Source organism: Mobula hypostoma, chromosome 13 (genome assembly GCF_963921235.1).
Source record: "Mobula hypostoma chromosome 13, sMobHyp1.1, whole genome shotgun sequence".
Lineage (NCBI taxonomy): Eukaryota > Metazoa > Chordata > Chondrichthyes > Myliobatiformes > Myliobatidae > Mobula > Mobula hypostoma.
In genome coordinates this window covers 62,107,693-62,130,782 of record NC_086109.1, presented here as the reverse complement: position 1 = coordinate 62,130,782, position 23,090 = coordinate 62,107,693, and the positions used below count along the sequence as shown (strand labels likewise).

The 23,090-nt window shown below is 44.9% G+C and overlaps 1 protein-coding gene across 3 annotated transcripts in view; it reads right to left on the bottom strand.

Moving 5' to 3' along the window:
• The window catches only part of LOC134355634 (ceramide synthase 2-like), an 84,940-nt gene extending 64,581 nt beyond the window's left edge, over nucleotides 1-20,359 (bottom strand). Inside the window, exon 1 of one of the 3 annotated variants that reach the window (XM_063065817.1) lies at nucleotides 20,237-20,359. The gene's annotated coding sequence lies outside the window, so the exon portion shown is untranslated. Of the gene's footprint in view, nucleotides 1-19,959; nucleotides 20,096-20,236 lie in introns of those variants that run through there. The other 2 variants (XM_063065819.1, XM_063065818.1) reach the window with 2 other exon arrangements.
• Nucleotides 20,360-23,090: the final 2,731 nt, after the last annotated feature.

Here is a 23,090-nt window from a genome sequence, read left to right as displayed (position 1 = left end):
TTAGCCACAAGGGCCATATCTAACTCCCTCTTAAATTTAGCCAATGAACTGGCTTCAACTGTTTCCTGTGGCAGAGAATTCCACAGATTCACCACTCTCTGTGTGAAGAAGTTTTTCCTAATCTCAGTCCTAAAAGGCTTCCCCTTTATCCTCAAACTGCGACCCCTCGTTCTGGACTTCCCCAACATTGGGAACAATCTTCCTGTATCTAGCCTGTCCAATCCCTTTAGAATTTTATACGTTTCAATCAGATCCCCCCTCAATCTTCTAAATTCCAGAGAGTATAAGGCTAGTCGATCCAGTCTTTCTTCATATGAAAGTCCTGCCATCCCAGGAATCAATCTGGTGAACCTTCTTTGTACTCCCTCTATGGCAAGAATGTCTTTCCTCAGATTAGGGGACCAAAACTGCACACAATACTCTAGGTGTGGTCTCACCAAGGCCTTGTACAACTGCAGTAGTACCTCCCTGTTCCTGTACTCGAATCCTCTTGCTATGAATGCCAGCATACCATTCACCTTTTTCACCACCTGCTGTACCTGCATGCCCACTTTCAATGACTGGTGTATAATGACACCCAGGTCTCGTTGTACCTCCCCTTTTTCTAATTGGCCACCATTCAGATAATAATCTGTTTTCCTGTTCTTGCCACCAAAGTGGTTAACCTCACATTTATCCACATTAAATTGCATCTGCCATGAATTTGCCCACTCACCTAACCTATCCAAGTCACCCTGCATCCTCTTAGCATCCTCCTCACAGCTAACACTGCCACCCAGCTTCGTGTCATCCGCAAACTTGGAGATGCTGATTGGGTGTTGAGTGATAACCCAGATTTTATTAGTCAGCTTAACATAAAGGAGCACATAGGTACCAACGATATAGGTAAAAACGGGATGCAGTCCTACAAGGTGAATTTAGGGAGTTAGGAGATAAACTAAAAAGTAGGACCACAAAGGTAATAATCTCTGGATTACTACCAGTGCCACGTGCTAGTCAGAGTAGAAATAGAAGGATATTTCAGATGAATATGTGGCTTGAAAAATGGTGCAAGGGGGAGGGATTCAAATTTCTGGGGCATTGGAACCAGTTCTGGAGGAGCTGGGACCGGTACAAACAGGACGGTCTGCACCTGGGCTGGACTGGAACCAATGTCCTAGGGGAAGCATTTGCTACTGTTGTTAAGGAGGATTTAAGCTAATGTGGCAGGGGGATGGGAACAAGTACAGAGAGACAGAGGGGTGTAAAATGAGGGTAGAAGCAAAAAGTAGTAAGGTGAAAAGTAAAAGTGGCAGGCCGGCAAATCCAGGGCAAAAATCAAAAAGGGCCACTTTTCAACATAATTGTATAAGGGCTAAGAGTGTTGTAAAAGCAAGCCTGAAGGCTTTGTGTGTCAATGCAAGGAGCATTCAGAACAAGGTGGATGAATTGAATGTGCAGATAGTTATTAATGAATATGATATAGTTGGGATCACAGAGACATGGCTCCAGGGTGACCAAGGATGGGAGCTCAACATTCAGGGATATTCAATATTCAGGAGGGATAGACATGAAAGAAAAGGAGGTGAGGTGACATTGCTGGTTAGAGAGGAGATTAACGCAATAGAAAGGAAGGACGTTAGCCGGGAGGATGTGGAATCAATATGGGTAGAGCTGCACAACACTAAGGGGCAGAAAATGTTAGTGGGAGTTGTGTACAGGCCACCTAACAGTAGTAGTGAGGTTGGGGATGGCATTAAATAAGAAATTAGAAACGCATGCAATAAAGGAACAGCAGTTATAATGGGTGACTTCAATCTACATATAGATTGGGTGAACCAAATTGGTAAAGGTGCTGAGGAAGAGGATTTCTTGGAATGTATGCGGGATGGTTTTCTGAACCAACATGTCGAGGAACCAACCAGACAGCAGGTCATTTCAGACGGGGTTTTGAGCAATGAGGAAGGGTTAATTAGCAATCTTGTCATGCGAGGCCCCTTGGGTAAGAGTGACCATAATATGGTGGAATTCTTCCTTAAGATGGAGAGTGACATAGTTAATTCAGTAACAAAGGTTCTGAACTTAAAGAGGGGTAACTTTGAAGGTATGAGACGTGAATTAGCTAAGATAGACTGGCAAATGACACTTAAAAGGTTGACGGTGGATACGCAATGGCAAGCATTTAAAGATCGCATGGATGAACTACAACAATTGTTCATCCCAGTTTGGCAAAAGACTAAACCAGGGAAGATAGTGCACCCGAGGATGACAAGGGAAATTAGGGATAGTATCCATTCCAAAGAAGAAACATACAAATTAGCCAGAAAAAGCGGCACACCTGAGGACTGGGAGAAATTCAGAGTCCAGCAGAGGAGGACAAAGGGCTTAATTAGGAAAGGGAAAAATGATTATGAGAGAAAGCTGGTAGGGAACATAAAAACTGACTGTAAAAGCTTTTATAGATATGTGAAAAGAAAAAGATTGGTTAAGACAAATGTAGGTCCCTTACAGTCAGAAACAGGTGAATTGATCATGGGGAACAAGGACATGGCAGACCAATTGAATAATTACTTTGGTTCTGTCTTCACGAAGGAGGACATAAATAATCTTCCGGAAATAGTAGGGGACCAAGGGTCTAGTGGGATGGAGGAACTGAAGGAAATACATGTTAGTAGGGAAGTGGTGTTAGGTAAATTGAAGGGATTAAAGGCAGATAAATACCCAGGGCCAGATGGTCTGCATCCCAGAGTGCTTAAGGAAGTAGCCCAAGAAATAGTAGATGCTTTAGTGATAAATTTTTCAAAACTCTTCAGATTCTGGATTAGTTCCTGAGGATTGGAGGGTGGCTAATGTAACCCCGCTTTTTAAAAAAGGAGGGAGAGAAAAAGCAGGGAATTATAGACCGGTTAGCCTGACATCAGTGGTGGGGAAAATGCTAGAGTCAGTTATCAAAGATGTGTTAACAGCACATTTGGAAAGCTGTGAAATCATCGGACAAAGTCAGCATGGATTTGTGAAAGGAAAATCATGCCTGACGAATCTCATAGAATTTTTTGAGGATGTAACTAGCAGAGTGGATAGGGGAGAACGAGTGGATGTGGTATATTTGGATTTTCAAAAGGCTTTTGACAAGGTCCCACACAGGAGATTGGTGTGCAAACTTAAAGCACACGGTATTGGGGGTATGGTATTGATGTGGATAGAGAATTGGCTGGCAGACAGGAAGCAAAGAGTGGGAATAAACGGGACCTTTTCAGGATGGCAGGCAGTGACCAGTGGGGTACCGCAAGGCTCAGTGCTGGGACCCCAGTTGTTTACAATATATATTAATGACTTAGACGAGGGAATTAAATGCAGCATCTCCAAGTTTGCGGGTGACACGAAGCTGGGCGGCAGTGTTGGCTGTGAGGAGGATGCTAAGAGGATGCAGGGTGACTTGGATAAGTTAGATGAGTGGCCAAATTCATGGCAGATACAATTTAATGTGGATAAATGTGAGGTTATCCACTTTGGTGGCAAGAACAGGAAAACAGATTATTATCTGACTGGTGGCCGATTAGGAAAAGGGGAGGTACAACGAGACCTGGGTGTCAATGTACACCAGTCATTGAAAGTGGGCATGCTGGTACAGCAAGAGGTGAAAAAGGCGAATGGTATGCCAACATTCATAGCAAGAGGATTCGAGTATAGGAGCAGGCAGGTACTACTGCAGTTGTACAAGGCCTTAGTGAGACCACACCTGGAGTATTGTGTGCAGTTTTGGACCCCTAATCTGAGGAAAGACATTCTTGCCATAGAGGGAGTACAAAGAAGGTTCACCAGATTGATTCCTGGGATGGCAGGACTTTCATATGAAGAAAGACTGGATCGACTAGGCTTATACTCTCTGGAATTTAGAAGCTTGAGGGGGGATCTGATTGAAACATATAAAATTCTAAAGGGATTGGACAGGCTAGATGTAGGAAGATTGTTCCCAATATTGGGGAAGTCCAGAACAAGGGGTCACAGTTTGAGGATAGAGGGGAAGCCTTTTAGGACCGAGATGAGGAAAAACTTCTTCACACAGAGAATGGTAAATCTGTGGAATTCTCTGCCACAGGAAACAGTTGAGGCCAGTTCATTGGCTATATTTATGAGGGAGTTAGGTATGGCCCTTGTGGCTAAAGGGATCAGGGGGTATGGAGAGAGGGCAGGTACAGGGTCCTAAGTTGGATGATCAGCCATGATCATACTGAATGGTAGTGCAGGCTCAAAGGGCCAAATGGCCTACTCCTGCACCTATTTTCTATGTTTCTATAACCCTTAGGAGGCAGTGATCATAATATGACTGAATTCATACTGCAATTTGAGAGGGAGAAGCACAAGTTACATGTATCAGTATCACAATGGAATAAAGGAAATTACAGAGGCATGAGAGAGGAGCTTGCCCAGGTGGATTGGATGGGGATACTGGCAGGGTTGACAGCAGAACAGCTTCTGGGAATAGTTCCACAGAAGTAGTTCTCAAATGGCAAAGCTAGGCAACTGTGACTGACAAGGAAAGTTAGGGAATGCATAAAGGCCAAGGAAAGGGATATAAGGTGTGGGAAGTTGGAGGATTGGAAAGTTTTTAAAATCCAACGAAAGGCACTTAAAAAAGCTATAAAGAAGGGAAAAGATTAAATATGAAGACAAACTAGTAATAATATAAAGCAGGATACCAGAAGTTTTTCAGTTATATAAAGAATAAAAGGGAGGTGAGAGTTGATATTGGACCACTGGAAAATGATGCTGGTGAGTTAGTAATGGGAGACAAAGAAATGGTAGATGAACTTAATAAGTACTTTGCTTCAGTCTTTACTGTGGAAGACACTAGCTGTGTGCCAGAGGTCCATGAGTGTCAGGGAGCAGGAGTGAGTGTCATTGCTATTACAAAGGAAAAAGTGCTCAGCAAACTCAAAGGTCTTAAGGTGGATAAGTTACTGGACCAGATGGACTATGTTCCAGAGTCCTGAAAGAGGTTACTGAAGAGATAATGGATGCATTGGTCAGGATTTCTCAAGAATCACTTGATTCTGGCATGGTCACGGAGGACTGGAAGATTGCGAATGTCACTCCACTCTTTAAGGGTGAAGACAAAAGAGAGGAAATTAGAAGCCAGATAGCCTAACCTCAGTGGTTGGGAAAGTGTTGGAGTCCATTATTAAGGACGAGGTTTCAGGGTACTCGGAGACTAATGATAAAATAAGTCAAACTGCACATGGTTTCTGTAAAGGGAAATCTTGTCTGATAAATCTGTTAGAATTCTTCAAGGAAGTAACAAGCAGGATGGACAAAGGAGAGGATGTCATTTACTTAGATTTTCAGAAGGGATTTGACAAGGTGCCCCACATGAGGCTGCTTAACAAGATAAGATCCTATGGTGTTACAGGAAAGATACTGGCATGGATAGAGGAATGGCTGACAGGCAGGAATCAGTGAGTGGGAATACAGGGGGCCTTTTCAGGTTGGTTGCAGGGACTAGTGGTGTTCCTCAAGGGTCAGTATTGGGACAGCTACTTTTCACATTGTTTGTCAATGATTTAGATGATGGAATTGACTGCATTGTGGCAAAGTTTGCAGATGATACAAAGATAGGTGGAGGGGTAGGCAGTGCTGAGGAAACAATGTGATTGCAGCAGGACTTAGACAAGTTGGAAGAATGGGCAAAAAAGTGGCCGATGGAATACAGTGCTGGGAAAAGTATGATATTGCATTTTGGTAAAAGCAATAATAGTGCAGACTATTATCTAACTGGGGAGAAAATTCAAACATCAGAGGTGCAAAGGGACTTAGGAGTTCTCATGCAAGACTCCCAGAAGTTTAATTCACAGCTCGAGTCTGTGGTAAAGACAACAAATGCAATGTTGCCATTTATTTTAAGGGGAATACAATATAAAAACAAGGAAATAATGCTGGAGCTTTATAAGACACTAGTCCGGCTGCATTTGAAGTACTTTCATCAGTTTTGGACCCCTTATCTCAGAAAGGATGTACTGTCATTGGAGAGAGTCCAGAGGAGGTTCAGGAGGATGATCCCAGGAATGAAAGGGTTAACATATGAGGAGCATTTGGCAGCTTTGGGCCTGTACTCACTGAAATTTAGAAGAATGTGTGGGGATTTCATTAAGACCTATAGAATACTGAAAAGACTAGATAAGGTGGATGAGGAGAGCATGTTTCCTATGGTGGAGGTATCCAGAACTAGAAGGCACAGCCCCAAAATTGAGGAGCAACCTTTTAGGAGGTAAGAAGGATTTTTTTTTTTAGCCAGACTGTGAATCTGTGCAATGCTCTGTCAGACTGCGGTGGAGGCCAAGTCTGTGGGTATATTCGAAGCTGAAGTTGACAGATTCCTGATTGGCTGGGACATCAAGGGATATAGTGAGAGGGCAGATGTATGGAGTTGAATGGGATCTGGGATCAGCCATGATGGGCTGAATGGCCTAATTCTGCTACTATGTCTTATGGTCTAAGCAGCATTTATGGAGAAGAATAAACAGTTGACGTTTTGGGCTTAGACCTTTCATCAGAACTGGAAAAGCTGGAGGCGGAAAACAGAATATGGTGACATGAGAAGAAACGCATAAGCTCCTATAAGGTGATATGTGAAACCAGGTGAGGCTTCATCCCCTCCTCCCACACACCTCTCCATAGATGCTGCTTGACCTGCTGAGTTCCTCTTGCATTTTGCATGTGTTACTCTGCCTTCCTTCCCATCAACTCAATCAGAAAGTTAAGCTTTAAGTTAGGAAACTTGCACTAGGACTCCAAAGACCCTTTGCATCTCCAAATTATGTATTTGCTCCATGAAATATGCTTTATTTCTTCTACCAAAGTGCATGACCATACACTTGCCTACACTGAACGGCAGAGCTACAAAGACACTTAACAGCAAATCCTTCCAGCTCGTATGCGGAAACAGCTTAATCTACCTTTGATGTCTTTCTTTTTCTTTTTCAGGGTGGATGGGGTTCTGTCGTAGACCCTGATCTAGAGCTACACTCAAACATCTGTTCTTTGTGGTGATGGGACACACTCACGACCGGTCACTTTTTGAATCCCCAAAGACAAGGCCCAGAAGATTAGCGTGCATTTGGAGTTCTGCAGCTTCGCGGCCCGGTGGATGGGCCGATTCTGCGCCAGTGCCACCGACTCGCATGTCACAGGGGACAACAGAACACAGGGAGCAGCAGATCAGCTATCAGAGGTTCTGTACTTGGCAAATCTCACTCTCTCTTTCTCTTGTTGGTGGAAGAGTTTGTTGCTCATTCTCGAGTTGGAAAACGTGGAAAAAAGCAACTTGACAGACTTTATCTTTTCAAATCAGCTAGTTTTGTTGTGTCACCCCTCTCACTGGGTGAAAGGGAACACCTCTCTGCCCCTTTACTCGGGAGAGAGAGCCTGCAGTATGTCAAATTGTCAGGTGACGGATTACTTTTTGTTGTACTGCAGATCATGGGCTTTCTTGGGGGCTTTGCCATTGCCTGCTTGGTGGGTAGTGGGTGCTGATGTTGTTTTGCAGAAGTAAGTGAGATGAGGAGGGGGAGGGTCATTGCTTTGCTGTTTGTGCAGGGAGAGGGGGAGTAGGGGGTCTTTCCTGCTGTTTGTGCGGGGGAGGGGGGTGGGGGTCTTTGCTGCTGTTTGTGTGAGGGAAAGGGGGAGTAGGGGGTCTTTGCTGCTGTTCATTGGGGGAGAGGGGGAGGAGGGGGTCTGTGCTGCTGTTTGTGTGGGGGAGAGGGGGAGTGAGGGTCTTTGCTGCTGTGTGCGGGGGAGAGGGGGAGTTGGGGGTCTTTGCTGCTGTTTGTGCGAGGGAAAGGGGGAGTAGGGGGTCTTTGCTGCTGTTCATTGGGGGAGAGGGGGAGGAGGGGGTCTTTGCTGCTGTTTGTACGGGGGAGGGGGGAGTAGGGATTCTTCACTGCTGTTTGTGTGAGGGAGAGGGGGAGTAGAGGGTCTTTGCTGTTTGTGAGGGGGAGAGGGGGAGGAGGGGGTCTTTGCTGTTTGTGAGGGGGAGAGGGGGAGGAGGGGGTCTTTGCTGCTGTTTGTATGGGGAGAGGGGGAGTAGGGGGTATTTGCTGCTGGTTGTGAGGGGGAGAGGGGGTGTGGGGGTCTTTTCTGCTGTCTGTGCGAGGGAGAGGGGGAGTAGAGGGTCTTTGTTGCTGTTTGTGTGGGGAGAGAGGGAGTAGGGGGTCTTTGCTGCTGTTTATGTGGGACAGAGGGGGAGTAGAGGGTCTTTGCTGTTTGTGCGGGGGAGAGGGGGAGTAGAGGGTCTTTGCTGCTGTTTGTACAGGGAGAGGGGGAGTAGAGGGTCTTTACTGCTGTTTGTGCAGGACAGAGGGGGAGTAGGGGGTCTTTGCTGCTGTTTGTGTGGGGGAGAGGGGGAGTGAGGGTCTTTGCTGCTGTGTGCGGGGGAGAGGGGGAGTTGGGGGTCTTTGCTGCTGTTTGTGCGGGGGAGAGGAGGAGTAGGGGGTCTTTGCTGCTGTTCGTGTGGGGGAGAAGGGGTGCGAGGGTCTTCGTGGTTCTGACATTTTAAATCTCATTCATTCTTTGGGGCACTCTTCTGTTTTTGCAGATGTCTGTGAAGAACAAGAATATCACGATGTATATTGCATACATTTCTCTGATAATAAATAGAACTATTGAACTATTATTGTATCCCATCTGCCTCTTCCTTGGCCATTATCCTAATCTATCCAAGACTGTTTGCAGATTCCTCAGTACTACCTGCCCCTCCACCTATCTTTATATCATCCAAAACTTGGCCTCAAAAACATCAATTCTGTCATCCAGATTATTAACATGATTTTTAATGTAACAGACCCAACATTGACTTCTGCAGAACGGCACAAATCGCTGGCAGTCAACCAAAGAACTGCTTTATTCCCACTCTTTGCCTTCTGCCAGTTAGCCAATCAGCTACCCATGTGGGTACCTTTTCTGTAATACCATGCGCTCTCATCTTGTCTAGCATCCGCATGTGTGGCACCTTGTCAAAGACCTTCTGAAAATCAAAGTGAACAACATCCACTGACTCTCCTTTGTCTATCGTGCCTTTTAGTTTCCTCAAAGAATTTCAACAGATGTGTCCGGTAGAATTTCCCTTTAAGGAAATCATACTGACTTCTGCCCATTTTATAGTGTGCCCAAGCACCCCGAAACCACATCCTTAATAATCGTCTGTAACACCTCGCAAACCACCATAGTCATGCTGATTGACTTATAATTTCACATCGTTTGTCTCCTTCCCTTCTTAAAGAGTCAAGTTACATTTGTAACTTTTCTGTCATCCAGAACCATTGAAGAAAGATCATTACTCATGCCATACAATCTCTTCAGCTATCTGTTTCAGAATACTGGGGCATAGTCCACCTCGTCCAGGTGACTGACCTTCAGGCCTTTCATCTTCCCAAGCACCATCTCCTTAGTAATAGCAACTACCCTCACTCTGTCCCAACTCTCTCGAATATCTGGCATGCTGCTGGTGTCTTCCTCATTGAAGACTGATACAAAATAACTATTTAGTTCATTTGCCATTTTTTTGTTCTCCATTACTATCTCTCCAGGATCATTTTCCAACAGTTCAATGTACTTTTTGCCTCTTTATATATGAGAAAAATGTTGGCATCCTCTTTTATATTAATGGCTAGCTTACACTTAAATTACATCTTCTCCCCTTATTGCTATCCGAAACACTGTTTATTCTCTTCCATAGACGCCTCCTGATTCTGCTGAGTTCCTCCAGCATTTTGTCTTTGCAGCTCAAGACCTCCAGCATCTGCCGAACCTCTTGCGTCTGTTCCAGCATTTTCCATTTTGTTTCAAATTTCCAGCATCTTTAGTTTTTTTTAAATTTTTAATTCAGTCATCCGAGCTTTCACTTGTTACAGGGTCTCTGCACTTCGTACACGTTGTTCAGCGCCAGAAATATTCCACATGTAAGGCAGCATCTAAGCCCTTCTGAAAAAGGGGTCTTTGACCCAAACCCTTTGTCATTCCAGAGACGTTAGTGACTAGCGCCAATTGTGCAGCACTTCTGGAATGTAAAGGAACTAAACAAACCATTTTTATTTGCACATGACACTAGACTTCCACAAGTTTATTCATCACTGGGCAAAGATCACAACCTGATTATCAGAGTTGCTCAGGGTTTGCTTTCGTTAACCTGACGTGGGAAATTTTATAACAGGACACACCCCACAATTAAACACAACAGCATGCTGTACTTGTTGAAAGGTGCTTTGTGAAGGCACAAAGTCAAGGAACACAGCAGCCAGCCCTTATCTACTGACTCCCCGTCATACCCTTTCATTCCACCCACAATCCCATCAGTTCCCACCAGATTCTACCCACAGCCTGAGGATAACCAGTAGTGGCCAACCCACTCATCCTTGGGATGTGGGAAGAAACAGAAGCCATTGCCCTGCCCCCACCCCAGGAAGGAACCTCAGGTAGTCACAGGGAGAATGTGCAAACTCAACACGGGCAGCACTGGAGGTTGGAATTGAACCCAATTGCTTGGAATTTGATTCAACAGCACTATAGCATGAACACAGGCCCTTTGGCCCAACAAGTCCATGCTGACCATTGTACCCGCCTCGTTAGTCCCAATTCCCTGCAATCATCCCATAGCTCTTTAAACGCATATCCCTTTGAGCAGCCATGATCTTACTGAAGGACAGGGCAGTCACAAGAGTATAAGTAGTGTAATCCTGCCAGGTTTACTGCCACTGACATAAATCATGCCCCTTCATGTAACCTATCCAAGTGTTTCTTAAATGATACTATTACATCTGCCTCAGTCACTTCTTTTTGTAGCTCACAGTCTCTGAGTAAAAAACATTACCTCTTAGGTCACTTTTAAATCTTTTCCCTCTCACCCCAAGCCTTGTTTTGTGGAAGAATTTATGGTCCATCCACTTTATCTAACCCCATCATAATTTTAAACACTCTTATGAGGTCACCCCTTATTCTCATTAGCTCCAAGGAACTCCACCCAAACTCTCCCTATAACTTAGGCCCTCTTGTCATAGCAACATCCTCAAATCTTTTCTGTACTCTTCCCAATGGAACCACATCTTTTCTAAGAGCAGAGTGACCCAACTGCTGCATCACCAACGTCTTATAGAATGTATCAACGTGCCACGGCCATCTGCCTTCCTATACCGCCAAGAAAGAGGAGCGGTTCCTTGAAGTCAGATTCAGCACACCTACTGCCGACCTGTGCTGATTCTGGGAGATGGGAAGACTGTGGGAGATCCTGGACTAGTCACTGTACCTGGCAGGGATAGGGATCATTTACATGGTGGAGGATATGTATGTGCGCCTGTAATGGCATAAAATCCCTCCACAATTGTGTATCAAATGAGAAACAATAGTAATACTGAATTCTTCCCATTCCCCACCCCCCCACAACAAAGGGAAGTTCATCCTTGATCTCAGTGCAGGAACATCAGCCACCAATGAATTCTCTTCAAAGTACATTTAGGGACACAAGAACAGGACATCTATAACAATTTTACAAGGAAAGGATGCTCTGAGATGCTTTAATAACTAACACTGCAAGATCCCAATCAAGCACAATAATTCCTGATGGATTTTATGCTCAAGTTGTTGGTGGAACGCTGATCTATAGCCTCTTTAAGAGACAACAAATGAATGGGAACAGCCTCAGTCATCTCACTAAAGCACTGCCTGAATTGTAAACCAGCTGCACAACAAACCCAGTCCTAACCTGCAGGTGTGCCTGGGGTTCCCAAACACGTCTCATCTTACAACGTCCTCCCAACTGCTGTTTGTGTTTGTTCTCCTGGAGGCTAACCAGATCCCAACACACATTATGGTTGAGACTGTTTCATTCCTGTGAACACCACTACATCTCAGACCAGTGCGGGGGAGGGAAAAGAAACAGATGCTTTGCCCACAACTCCAGTCCTATTCTACCACTATTTGGTCGACAGCCTCTTTTGTCTTGGTGATTCGTGTACTTATCCAGATGCTTCTTACTGGGGGAGTCTCTACCATAATGAAACATGGACAGTTCATTCCAGATACTGTACCAGCCAGCTCCAGATTAAAAAAAAGTTCTTCCTCAGATGCTCTCTAACTCTCTTTTCCTATACCTCAAAACATATACCCTCTGTTTAGACACAAAGGCTATAGGCAAAGTTTCTTACTATTCATCATGTTTATGTAGCTCAATCAGGCCAGCTTTTGACCTTCTCAGTTCAAAGAAAACAAGCACAATTATTTCTCTTAACTGGAACACTTTATCCCAGCCAATCTCCTGTGCATTCTCTCCAGTCAAACTCTATTCTTCTGATATTGTGGTAACCTGAAATGTATACAGCCAATGTTTTCTAACATTGCACCCTGATCTCCCTGCCCTTATATTCTGTGTCTAGCTAACTGAAGCAACCACAAATTAAGACTAGATTTTTGGATGATAATGTCGAAGGGGCAGGGTATAGATGAGAACTAGGATGGACCCTTGGAAGGCATGAGAATGAACAATGGAAAAAGAAGTCACTGTTGGTGATTCTGGGACAATTAGGTGTCAGCACTGAATTCACACCTTTGTGACCATGGCATATGCAAGTAATGTGCTAACTACACAAAATAACAGCTAAACAGCACAATGGCGCAGCCAACAAATGGACACCATGAAAATGAGAAATTGTGTAGATGCTAGAAATCCAAAACAACACACGCACACAAAATGCAGGAGGAAATCAGCAGGCATCAAGGGAAATGAATGAACGCTCAATATGTCGGGCCGAGACCCTTTCCATCCAGGGGGTCAGTGTGGACATGGTGGAGGATTACAAATACCTGGGGATACGAATTGACAATAAACTGGACTGGTCAAAGAACACTGAGGCTGTCTACAAGAAGGGTCAGAGCCGTCTCTACTTCCTGAGGAGACTGAGGTCCTTTAACATCTGCCGAACGATGCTGAGGATGTTCTACGAGTCTGTGGTGGCCAGTGCTATCATGTTTGCTGTTGTGTGCTGGGGCAGCAGGCTGAGGGTGGCAGACACCAACAGAATCAACAAACTCATTCGTAAGGCCAGTGATGTTGTGGGGATGGAACTGGACTCTCTGACGGTGGTGTCTGAAAAGAGGATGCTGTCTAAGTTGCATGCCATCTTGGACAATGTCTCCCATCCACTACATAATGTACTGGTTGGGCACAGGAGTACATTCAGCCAGAGACTCATTCCACCCAGATGCAGTACAGAGCGTCAGAGGAAGTCATTCCTGCCTGTGGCCATCAAACTTTACAACTCCTCCCTTGGAGGGTCAGACACCTTGAGCAAATAGGCTGGTCCTGGAATTATTTCATAATTTACTGGCATAATTTACATATTACTATTTAACTATTTATGGTTCTATGATTATTTATTATTTATGGTGCAACTGTAACAAAAACCAATTTCCCCCAGAATCAATAAAGTATGACTATGACTTATCAGGACTGAAAAGGAAGGGAGTAAATGCTAGAATAAAGAGGTGGGGAGGGGGTGAGGGAAAGGAGGATAGCTAGAAGGTGAAGGTGAAGCCAGGTGGGTAGGAAATATAAAGGGCTGGAGAGCAAGTAATCTGATAGAAGAGGAGAGTGGACCATGGGGGAAAGAAAAGGAGGAGGGGCACCAGGAGGAAGTGATAGGCAGATGAAAATAGGTAAGAGGCCAGACTGGGGAATAGAAGAAAGGAGGGAGAGGGATATTTTTAAACTGGAAGGAGAAATTGATATTCATGCCATCAGGTTGGAGGCTACCCTAACAGAATATAAGGTGTTGCTCCTCCACCCTGAGGTTGGCCTCATTGTGGCACAAGAGGAGGCCGTGGACCGACATGGGACTGAATTAAAATGTTTGGCCAGCTGGAAGCTTCGATTTAGATGAATGAAGCCCAAATGCTTGATGAAGCGGTCCCCCAATTTATGACTGGGTCCCACCAATGTCAAGGAGACCACAGCTGGAGCGCTGGAAACAATAGACGACCCCAGCAGATTCACAGGTGAAGTGTTGCCTCACCTGGAATGGCCGTTAGGGAAACTGAATGGAGGTGAAGGAGGTGGTGAGCCACATACTTAATCAGACACAACATCCAGAAAGAACTCAGCAGGTCAGGCAACATCTATGGAGCAAAATAAACAGCCAACATTTCGCATCAGGCCTAAAAATTAGACTTTATTGTGCTCCATAAATGCCGAATTCCTTCCGCATGTTGTGGGTGTTGTTCAAGATTTCTAGCATTTGTAAAACCTCTTGTAATCACACTTTCCAATACGTGGGAATATTACAAAAACGGGTGGATCAGATGACCAAACCAAGACACAGCTTTGGTTTGGTGACTGAATACACAAGTACTTTCCATCGTGCTTGGAGGACAATTTACAATCACCTTGGCAGAAGGAAATCAAAAACAGGTGTGGTAGCAAAATTACCAATAGCAACACTGCACTAAAGATTCTTGAAGGTGTGAAAATGGAAGAATTCGAGGACTTCCAGGGAGTGAGGCATGTCGAATCATGTGTTACCAATGACAAAAGGGAGGGGACAAGGTGCCGAGGAGACAAGAGGAAGGCAAAGTACCTGAATTGGGAAACAGGGCTGTGAGGGTGTCTCAGAGGCTGTGTGGTGTGGCTCTGAGACATCCTCACGTGACAAAGAGGGCTTGGAATGTAATAGGTTGTGACTCAAATTTCAATGTTGTTGGCAAGAGATGAATGGAACTTGCTAAAGGATAGTTTCTAGTTAGTGGGATTTGGACCAGAAGGGATCTTTACAGGGAACGGTTGGGAATTCCAGTTAATATTCTGTAACCCATTATACACTGAATCACCAGCCAACATGTCTGTGTCTAGCGCATACAAATCTGTCATTTCATAATCTTCAATCAGAATGGGTTTACTCTAAGGTTCTCCATGAAACCAGTGAGGGATCAGTATAGAAAAATCTGGGGCAAGCGCTAGAACAATACCACATTTCTCCAAGACGCTGACCTCCAATTCACTTTGGGCATCGAATGACCCACCTCTTTTGCACATCATTAAAGTCCGCTGCCTTTATCCAAACAAATGGGAGCCTGGTCTTGCCTTTCCCTCTTTCCCTGACCTTCACGAAACAATCTAAAGATGAGGCTGTTCCAGTCCCCTCCGGTGCCCATATCTTTGTGCTCAGCAATCTCAATCCCTGCTGCTTTATCGGGAGACAGCTGTTCCCTTCAGAACGGAAAGAAGAGGACAAATGGAATATAAGGCCTAACGTGAATATAAAATCACTACCCGAGTTCCAAGCCATCTTTGGACTACTTTTGAAGTGGACTCATTATGTGAAAAATGTGGCAGCCAATATGCACAGAGCAAGATCCCACAAGATGGATTTCCTCTTCTGGAGTCATTTGGAGGATAAATATTGGTCAGACCACCCTTTCTCTTACTTAAATAGTGTCATGCCTTTCAAAAGCAGGCACAGACTCAGTTTAACATTTCATCCAAATGATTCTGTCCTCTGAAATCAGTCGATGAGGAAATGGAAGGGTGGGTTAGCAAGTTTGCAGATGTCGTCAAGGTTGGTGTCGTTGTAGATAGTGTAGAAGGTTTCTGCACATTACAACAGGACACTGATAGGATGGAAAGCTGGACTGAGAAGTAGCAGATGAAGTTCCATCCAAAAAGATGTGAAGTGCTTCACTTTGGAAGTTCAAACTTAAAGCAGAGTACAGGGTTAATGGCAGAATTCTTAGCAGTGTGAAGGAACAGAGGGATCTTGGTTCATATCCATAAATCCCTCAAGGTTATAGTGCAAATTGACTAGTTAAAGTGTATGATGGTTTAGCCTTCATTAGTCAGGGGACAGAGTTCAAGAGCCACAAGGTAGAGTTCAGCTCTGTAAACTCTGGTCAGATCACACTTGTCGAGTAATATGTTCTATTCTGGTAATCCCATTGTCGGATGTGGAAGCTTCAGAGAGGGTGAAAAGGAAATTTACCAGGGATGCTGCCCGGATCAGAGAGCACATCTTATGAGAATAGGCTGAACGTTTCTCATTGAAGTGAAGGAGGAGGGGGAGAGGTGACTTGACAGAGGAGTACAAGATAACAGGGAGCATTGATAGTAACAACCAGCGCCTTTTTCCCAGGGCAGAAATGGCTAATACAAGAGGGCAAAATTTTACGGTGATTGAAGGAAAGTATGGGGGGGAATGTTAGGAGTAGGTTTGTATGCATGGAATGGAGCTGGTAGAGGCAGATATATTGAGACACTGAAGAGCTGAAGTGATTTGAGAGGTTGGTCATGGCCTGAATTAACTCCTGCCTAACAAGGACATGGGTCCACTGCAATTTGCCTACTAACGGTGAGATAGATTGGTTGGTTGAGTGGTGTCACAACCACCTTGCACTCAACATCAGTAGGACCCATGTAAGATCGTGGACTTCAAGGTGGGGAAGTTGAGGCAACATACACCAGTCCTCAGAGGGATCAGCAGTGGAAAGAGTGAGCAGTTTCACGTTCCTAGGTGTCAATATCTCTGAAGATCTATCTTGGGCCCAACATAATGATGCAAGGACAAAGAAGGCATGATGTTGGTGGAGAACTTGTGTGCAGAATGGACCATGTGAATTTAAAAGCAGTGTGGTATTTGGAGGGAAGGTTGAAGAAATTGATGAGCTCAGCATGAGTGCATGAAGCAGCACCAGTGCAGTCAACAATGCAACACAGAAAGATTCGGGGAAATATTACCGGGAAAGGCTTGGAACATGGACTGTTTCGCATCACCAATGAAACAGTGGGCATTGCTGGGGCCCATGCAGTTGTCCATGGCTACCTGGCCCTCTGAGGTCCTGCAGTCCAGGGGTTCCCAACCTGGGGTTCACAGACCCTTTGTTTAATGGTCGGGGTCCATGGCATAAAAAGGTTGGGAACCCTAGCCCTAGAGCTTAGAGTTCAATCTAACCCTTTCCACTCACTATGCTCTCCATTTTTCTTTCATCTATATTCCTATCTCGGAGTCTCAGAATCAGGTGTAATATCACTGATGTTCCTTATGTTGTGAAATTTGTTGTTTTACAGCAGCTGTAACAAAGAACTAAATTAGCTCAAGAAATATGCAGTATATATAAACATTAAATAAGTAGGGCAGAAAGAGAGCAAAAATATTGAGGTAGTGTTCATAGGTTGCTTCATTGTTACTTCAGAAATCTGATGACAGATCAACATGTCTTGAGGCTCCTGTATCTCCTCTCTGATGGTAGCAATAAGAGAAATGTGTTCTTGGGTGATGGGGATCCTTCATCTCCAGCCCTTTACCTTTCCCACCCACCTGGCGTCACCTCTCACCATGTGGCTTGTCCTCCTTCCTCTCCTCCTACCTTTTTATTCTAGCATCTTCCCCCTTCCTTTCCAGCTCTAAAGGACCCGATTCTCAACCCAAAACATTGACTGTTTATTCATTTCCATAGATGCTGGTTGACCTGCTGAAATCCTCCAACATTTTGTGTGTTGTTCGGGGGTGGATTGATGCTGGAGTGGGTTAAAAGGATGGCACAGCATTGTGGGACAAAGGGTCTTTACTGATCTATGTCCCATATTACTCATTACTGGAACAGGAACAGCAGGCAGCATCAGAGATGGTCTGAAATCCAAGAGGACCTACAACGAAGAACACTCTGCCACAGGGAAGGTCCACGTAACACACATTAGTCATCACACACAGATATCAGAGAATGAAGTTGGATAAAGCCCAGAAGTCTCGTTCAACTCAATAAAAGAAAACATAGGACTCATGACATCATTCTGTCCACCCTCGATAAAAATACTCCCTAGTGCCTCACCACCTTCAGAACCTGGTTTGCAGGACATCATTCTGAAAGGATACAGGAACATAGAAAACCTACAGCACAATACAGGCCCTTCAGCCCACAAAGCTGTGCCAAACATGTTCTTACCTTAGAAATTACCTAGGGTCACCCATAGCCCTCTATTTTTTTTGAGCTCCATGTACCTGTCCAAGAGTCTCTTAAAAGACCCTATCATATCCACCTCCACCACCATCACTGGCAGCCCATTCACACACTCACCACTCTCTGCATAAAAAACTTACCCCTGACATCTCCTCTGTACCTACGTCCAAGCACCTTAAAACTGTGCCCTCTCGTGCTAGCCATTTCAGCCCTGGGAAAAAGCCTCTGACTATCCACACGATCAATGCCTCTCATCATCTTATACACCTCCATCAGGTCACCTCTCATCCTCCGTCGCTCCAAGGATAAAAGGCCAAGTTCACTCAACCTATTCTCATAAGGCATGCTCCCCAATCCAGGCAACATCCTTGTAAATCTCCTCTGTACCCTTTCTATAGTTTCCACATACTTCCTGCAGTGAGGCGACCAGAACTGAGCACAGTACTCCAAGTGGGGTCTGACCAGGGTCCTGTATGGCTGCAACATTACCTCTCAGCTCCTAAACTCAAATATATACAAATACTTCAACAAACTGCAATTTAATGCTGAACACAAGCAAAATAATGGAGGTGCTACAAACCAGAAGTGTGTAAAATGCTCAGCAGGCTGGCCAGAATCAGAGAAAGTGAAGGTTTCAAATGAAGGATCGTTTATTGGAACTGGAAAAAGAGAGCATTTAGAGAATGAGGAAAGGGGATGAAGGGGACACTATCGATAGAGCTCATTCAGAATGGACTTTAAAATCGAAGGATGAATGGTAGTAAAAATGAAACAAAAAACTCAGACTGCAGGAAGTCTAATGAGGAATATTTTTAAGTCAATTGTAAAACAAGGAGTGACCTGCCAGAAATAAGAAAAAAAACTAGTGTGGTCTGAGGCCCTGCCACAACTGTAAAAAGGGAATCAATTGTAAGGTTGCTGGAAAAAAATCAAGTCAAATGAAAGATCATTGATCGAAAACAATAATCGTTTTGCTATTTTCTTTTTTTTAATTTCAGAATTCTAACACCTGCAGATTTTAAGTGTGCTGGTATCAGAATAGGGGCATATACAAGCTGCCATTTAAACAAGACCACTCAGGGGAACACACTTTCGAAACACAGTGGATGATACAGGGGTTAAAGGGTTCAATGAAGTCAGATTTCATTTTTTATTCTCCCAAATGCAAATATAGAAAATATAAAAGATGAGGAAATTAAGATGTAAATGAATCAAATGTTGGTGCACTATTTCCTCAGAACAAGGCCCTTCCAGGACAACGGCTAGAAGCATTTCTCTATCCACACAGCTGAGGGGCTGGGAAGATAATGGAAATACTAAAAATCTCATTTTCTAGACTTACGTCAACAATCTGAAGGGTTTGTGACACCATGAAGTCACAAAGATCAACCATGTTTTCCAACAACTAGTAGTCTGGGCTCGAAGGGCAGAATGGCCTCTCCAAGCGTGCATGGGAAGCAGAGACCGAAAGGTGAGAAACGTCCCAGCAGCCAGGGCTGCCGGGGTCACCTTCGCAAACTCTGGGGACTCCTTGGACTGCACAGGGTGATCGAGAACCGCAGGACCTGGGGAGAAGGTCGTGTCGAATGCTGTGCTAGATCCCAACAATAAACAGGAGCAGAAAGGAGGGGGGGGCGACCCGGGATCGCCAATTGTTAAGTGACCCACGCTGCAGATCGGGATCGGGGCAGGAGAGCGGCGTGTGTTCTGCCAAACCCGCGGTCCCGCTGCCGTCCGGGCTTATCTCGGAACAGCTGACCGACCCGAGAGCACGGAAACCCGGCGAGCCGAAAGGCGGCGCCGCGCTCCCTGCTTCGTTACTAGTTCGGCGGGTTGCCGCCACATTCCTGGGCTACAGAAGCCGCAAGCTCCTCGGCACTCAGCGGACGGGGTGGGGGGTGGGAAGAAAACTTCCAACTACCTCCAGCATTACGACATCGCAAGACCAGAACCTACACACGCCCTGACTTTAAAGGCACCTTGAAACGACTTCACCTTCGGTGTAGAAATCAGGGGACGATGGTAAACCCTCCAGCGGCGATCAGCAATTCCTGATACCGATACTGACCCTGACGCCCAGCGCTCGCCACACTTGGCCAGTGACCGAACTGTACCTGGAGCTCTGAACCCCCACGATCACCTTGCTTCCTCCCCCACCCCACCCCCAACCCTACCGCAACGTACAGTACCAAACATTAACCCAGCCTGCAACTGACATTTGAATATAAAGACACGGTTCTGGGCGAAAAACAGAAACAAAACCACGGCTCACCTATCAAGACTTCACTTCCACAAGACTTTAACTGAGGAGCTTCGGACTTGTAGAACCTCCTGCGCACATGTCCTGCCCAGCAAACAGGCGGGTTGCTTAGAAGTTCGCGTTCACGCCTTCTACAACTATTGCTCCAAATCTGATGCGTGCAGTTCGCAATACCTTAAAGGCACCCTGCCTTTAACTTTAAACCCTATTCTAAACTTCATTCACATAAACTATGTGCAGAAAATACAAAGCAATAGGCGATTTGCTCCGCATTCGTGATCTCATCCAGTTTATACATTCATAATGCTGTCATGTTGATATATATTCTATATACAAAGCACCAATACCACTCATAGATCACAGAACAGTACAGAATAGCAACAGACCCTTCGGCCCACAGTGTCTGTGCTGGCCACGATGCTAATTTTAACTAATCCCAAATACCTGCACATGCTCTCTATATTTTTCCATTCCCTGCTTGTTAGTGTGTCGTGTATAACATGTATAACTTGTGTTCTGTGTTCTATTGTCTGAATCTTATGTGGCCGTGATGCAAGTATTTCATTGTATCTGCACTTCATCAAAAATGTACAGTATATGACAATTTGATTTGACTTGTCTGTCTAAATGCTTCATAAGTGTTACCATCCTATCTGGTTCCAACACGTCCCCTTACATTGTGTTACAGACACTCACCACTCTCTGTTGTGTAAAACAACTCGCTTTGAAATTTCTGTTAAACTTTCCCCTCACTTTAAACCTATGCCCTCTTCGATTGAACTCCAGTGGCCCCTTATAACAGTCGCCCAACAAGTGTTTGAGAGGCTGTTACACGGGACAGAACAGAGTCTACCGGCAGCAGAGCCTGACACTGCAGTCCTTCTCCACAAGGCTTTTGTGTTGGTTACACCGAGATCCAGTATGTCCCCACCTGCAGCTTGGAATGTGCCAGCCACCGCCCCCCGCCCACACACCCACCCACCGCCCCGTCATACCGTCATACAACATGGAAAAAGATCCTTTGGCCAAACTGGTCCATGGCAATCACAGCTTTCTCCCTGCTAGCCCCACTTGACCGTTTCCAATCCACAACCCTCCAAGACTCTCCCCTCCACATGCCTCTTAAGAGTTACAGTTTTACCCACCTTGATCACTTCCTCTGGCAGCTTAATGCTGGTACTTCACCAGCCACTGTGTGAAGACGTTACATCTCGGGTCTCCCCACTCATCTTGTGCCCTCCAATTTTGGACTCTCCAACCCTGGGGAAAAGTTGATGTAATTTTTAAAGCAAGCATTTTGGCACCAAATAATTAATGAAACAATCTGTAAAGTAAGTCTACCCCAATGGAGGTACTGGTTAGTCAGATGCAGTACAGTTGGAAAGGAAAGGCACACAAAACCACTGAAAAGATTTCAAAATTATTTGGGAGCTGTGAAGTTTCAATGTGCATCACCACACAAACATCAGGCAAATTTCAAAGAAAAGTTATTATGAAAGTACATATGTATGTGTTACCATATACGACCTTGAGATTCATTTTCTTGCAGGCATTTGCAGGATGAAAAAGGAATACAACAGAATTTATGATAAGCTTCTGTATATGTAAACTAAGACTGACAAACAACTGCAAATTTAAAAAAAATATACTGAGAGTATGAGTTGTAAAGTGTCCTTGAAAGCAAGTCTATAGCTCATAGAACCAGCTCTGTAGCTCATAGGATCAGTTCAAAGTAATGGTTATTGAAGTTATCCATACCGGTTTGGGAGCCTGATAGTTGTAGAGTAATACCTATTCCTGAAATTGGTGGTGTGGGACCTAAGGTTTCTGTTACTCCTGCCCAATGGGAAGAGGACATGACCTGGATGGTGGGGGTCCTTGGTGATGAATGCAGCTTTCCTGTGGCAGCACTCCATGTAAACGTACTCAGTGGTGGGAAGGGTTTTGCCTGTGATGGATTGCGCTTTCTCCAACCCTAAGCATTCTCAAATTCCCACATCCGCTGGAGTTGAGGCAAGTCATACCTATTCTGAGGGGTTGCCTAAGCAAATGACTTTGATAGGTCCCAGGGACATTTAAGGCAAGCTGACTGCACTGTGAGGAGTGTTTTGGAGAAAGGTAAGGCAGTGCATCTTCACACAGCCAAAATACCACCACTTCTTGTCAACTTTTCACCAGCCCAGGTAACAGCCAAGTGTGTCAGGTAGAGTCAACTTCCTTAATAAACTGATGCTTTCCTGTCTTCCCTGTGCCAAACACAGGCAGCACAGTTGGATCAGAGACTTGGGTTCAATCCGAACCTCAGGAGCTATCTGTGTGGAGTTTACATACTCTTCCTATGAGTTTCCTCCAGGTGCTCCAGTTTTCTCCCACAACCCAGAGTGGTGTGGCTTGACAGGATAATTGGCCAAAGCAAATTGCACCCAAGATGTACGGAGTTGATGGAGAGTGGGGAGCAGACAGAAAAATAAAGTGAACATTGGATTAGCGTAAATGGGTGACTGATAGTCAGTATGGACTTGGTGGGCTGAAGGCCTGTTCCACTGTTGTGTGACACATTAAACCTTCACACCACCCATTGTTCCACTTCATCTCATCCAGGCAGTGTCATTCAGCAGTAGAATCAGAAACAAGACAGCCAGTGTAAGTGGAGGAACTATAACATTGTGTGGTTTTCTTGGTATCAGTAGTTCATTTAAAGGTTAGTGCACCCTTGAAAACCGTGAGTACTATGTGGTTTGGCTTTCTATACACTGCTTTATCAGCCAGCGTTGGTTGCTTTTGATAGGAGATGGTTTACAGGTATCTCAACCTCTACTTTTTTATTATACAAACTGTACAGTATTTAGTGTTGGAGGTTATTATG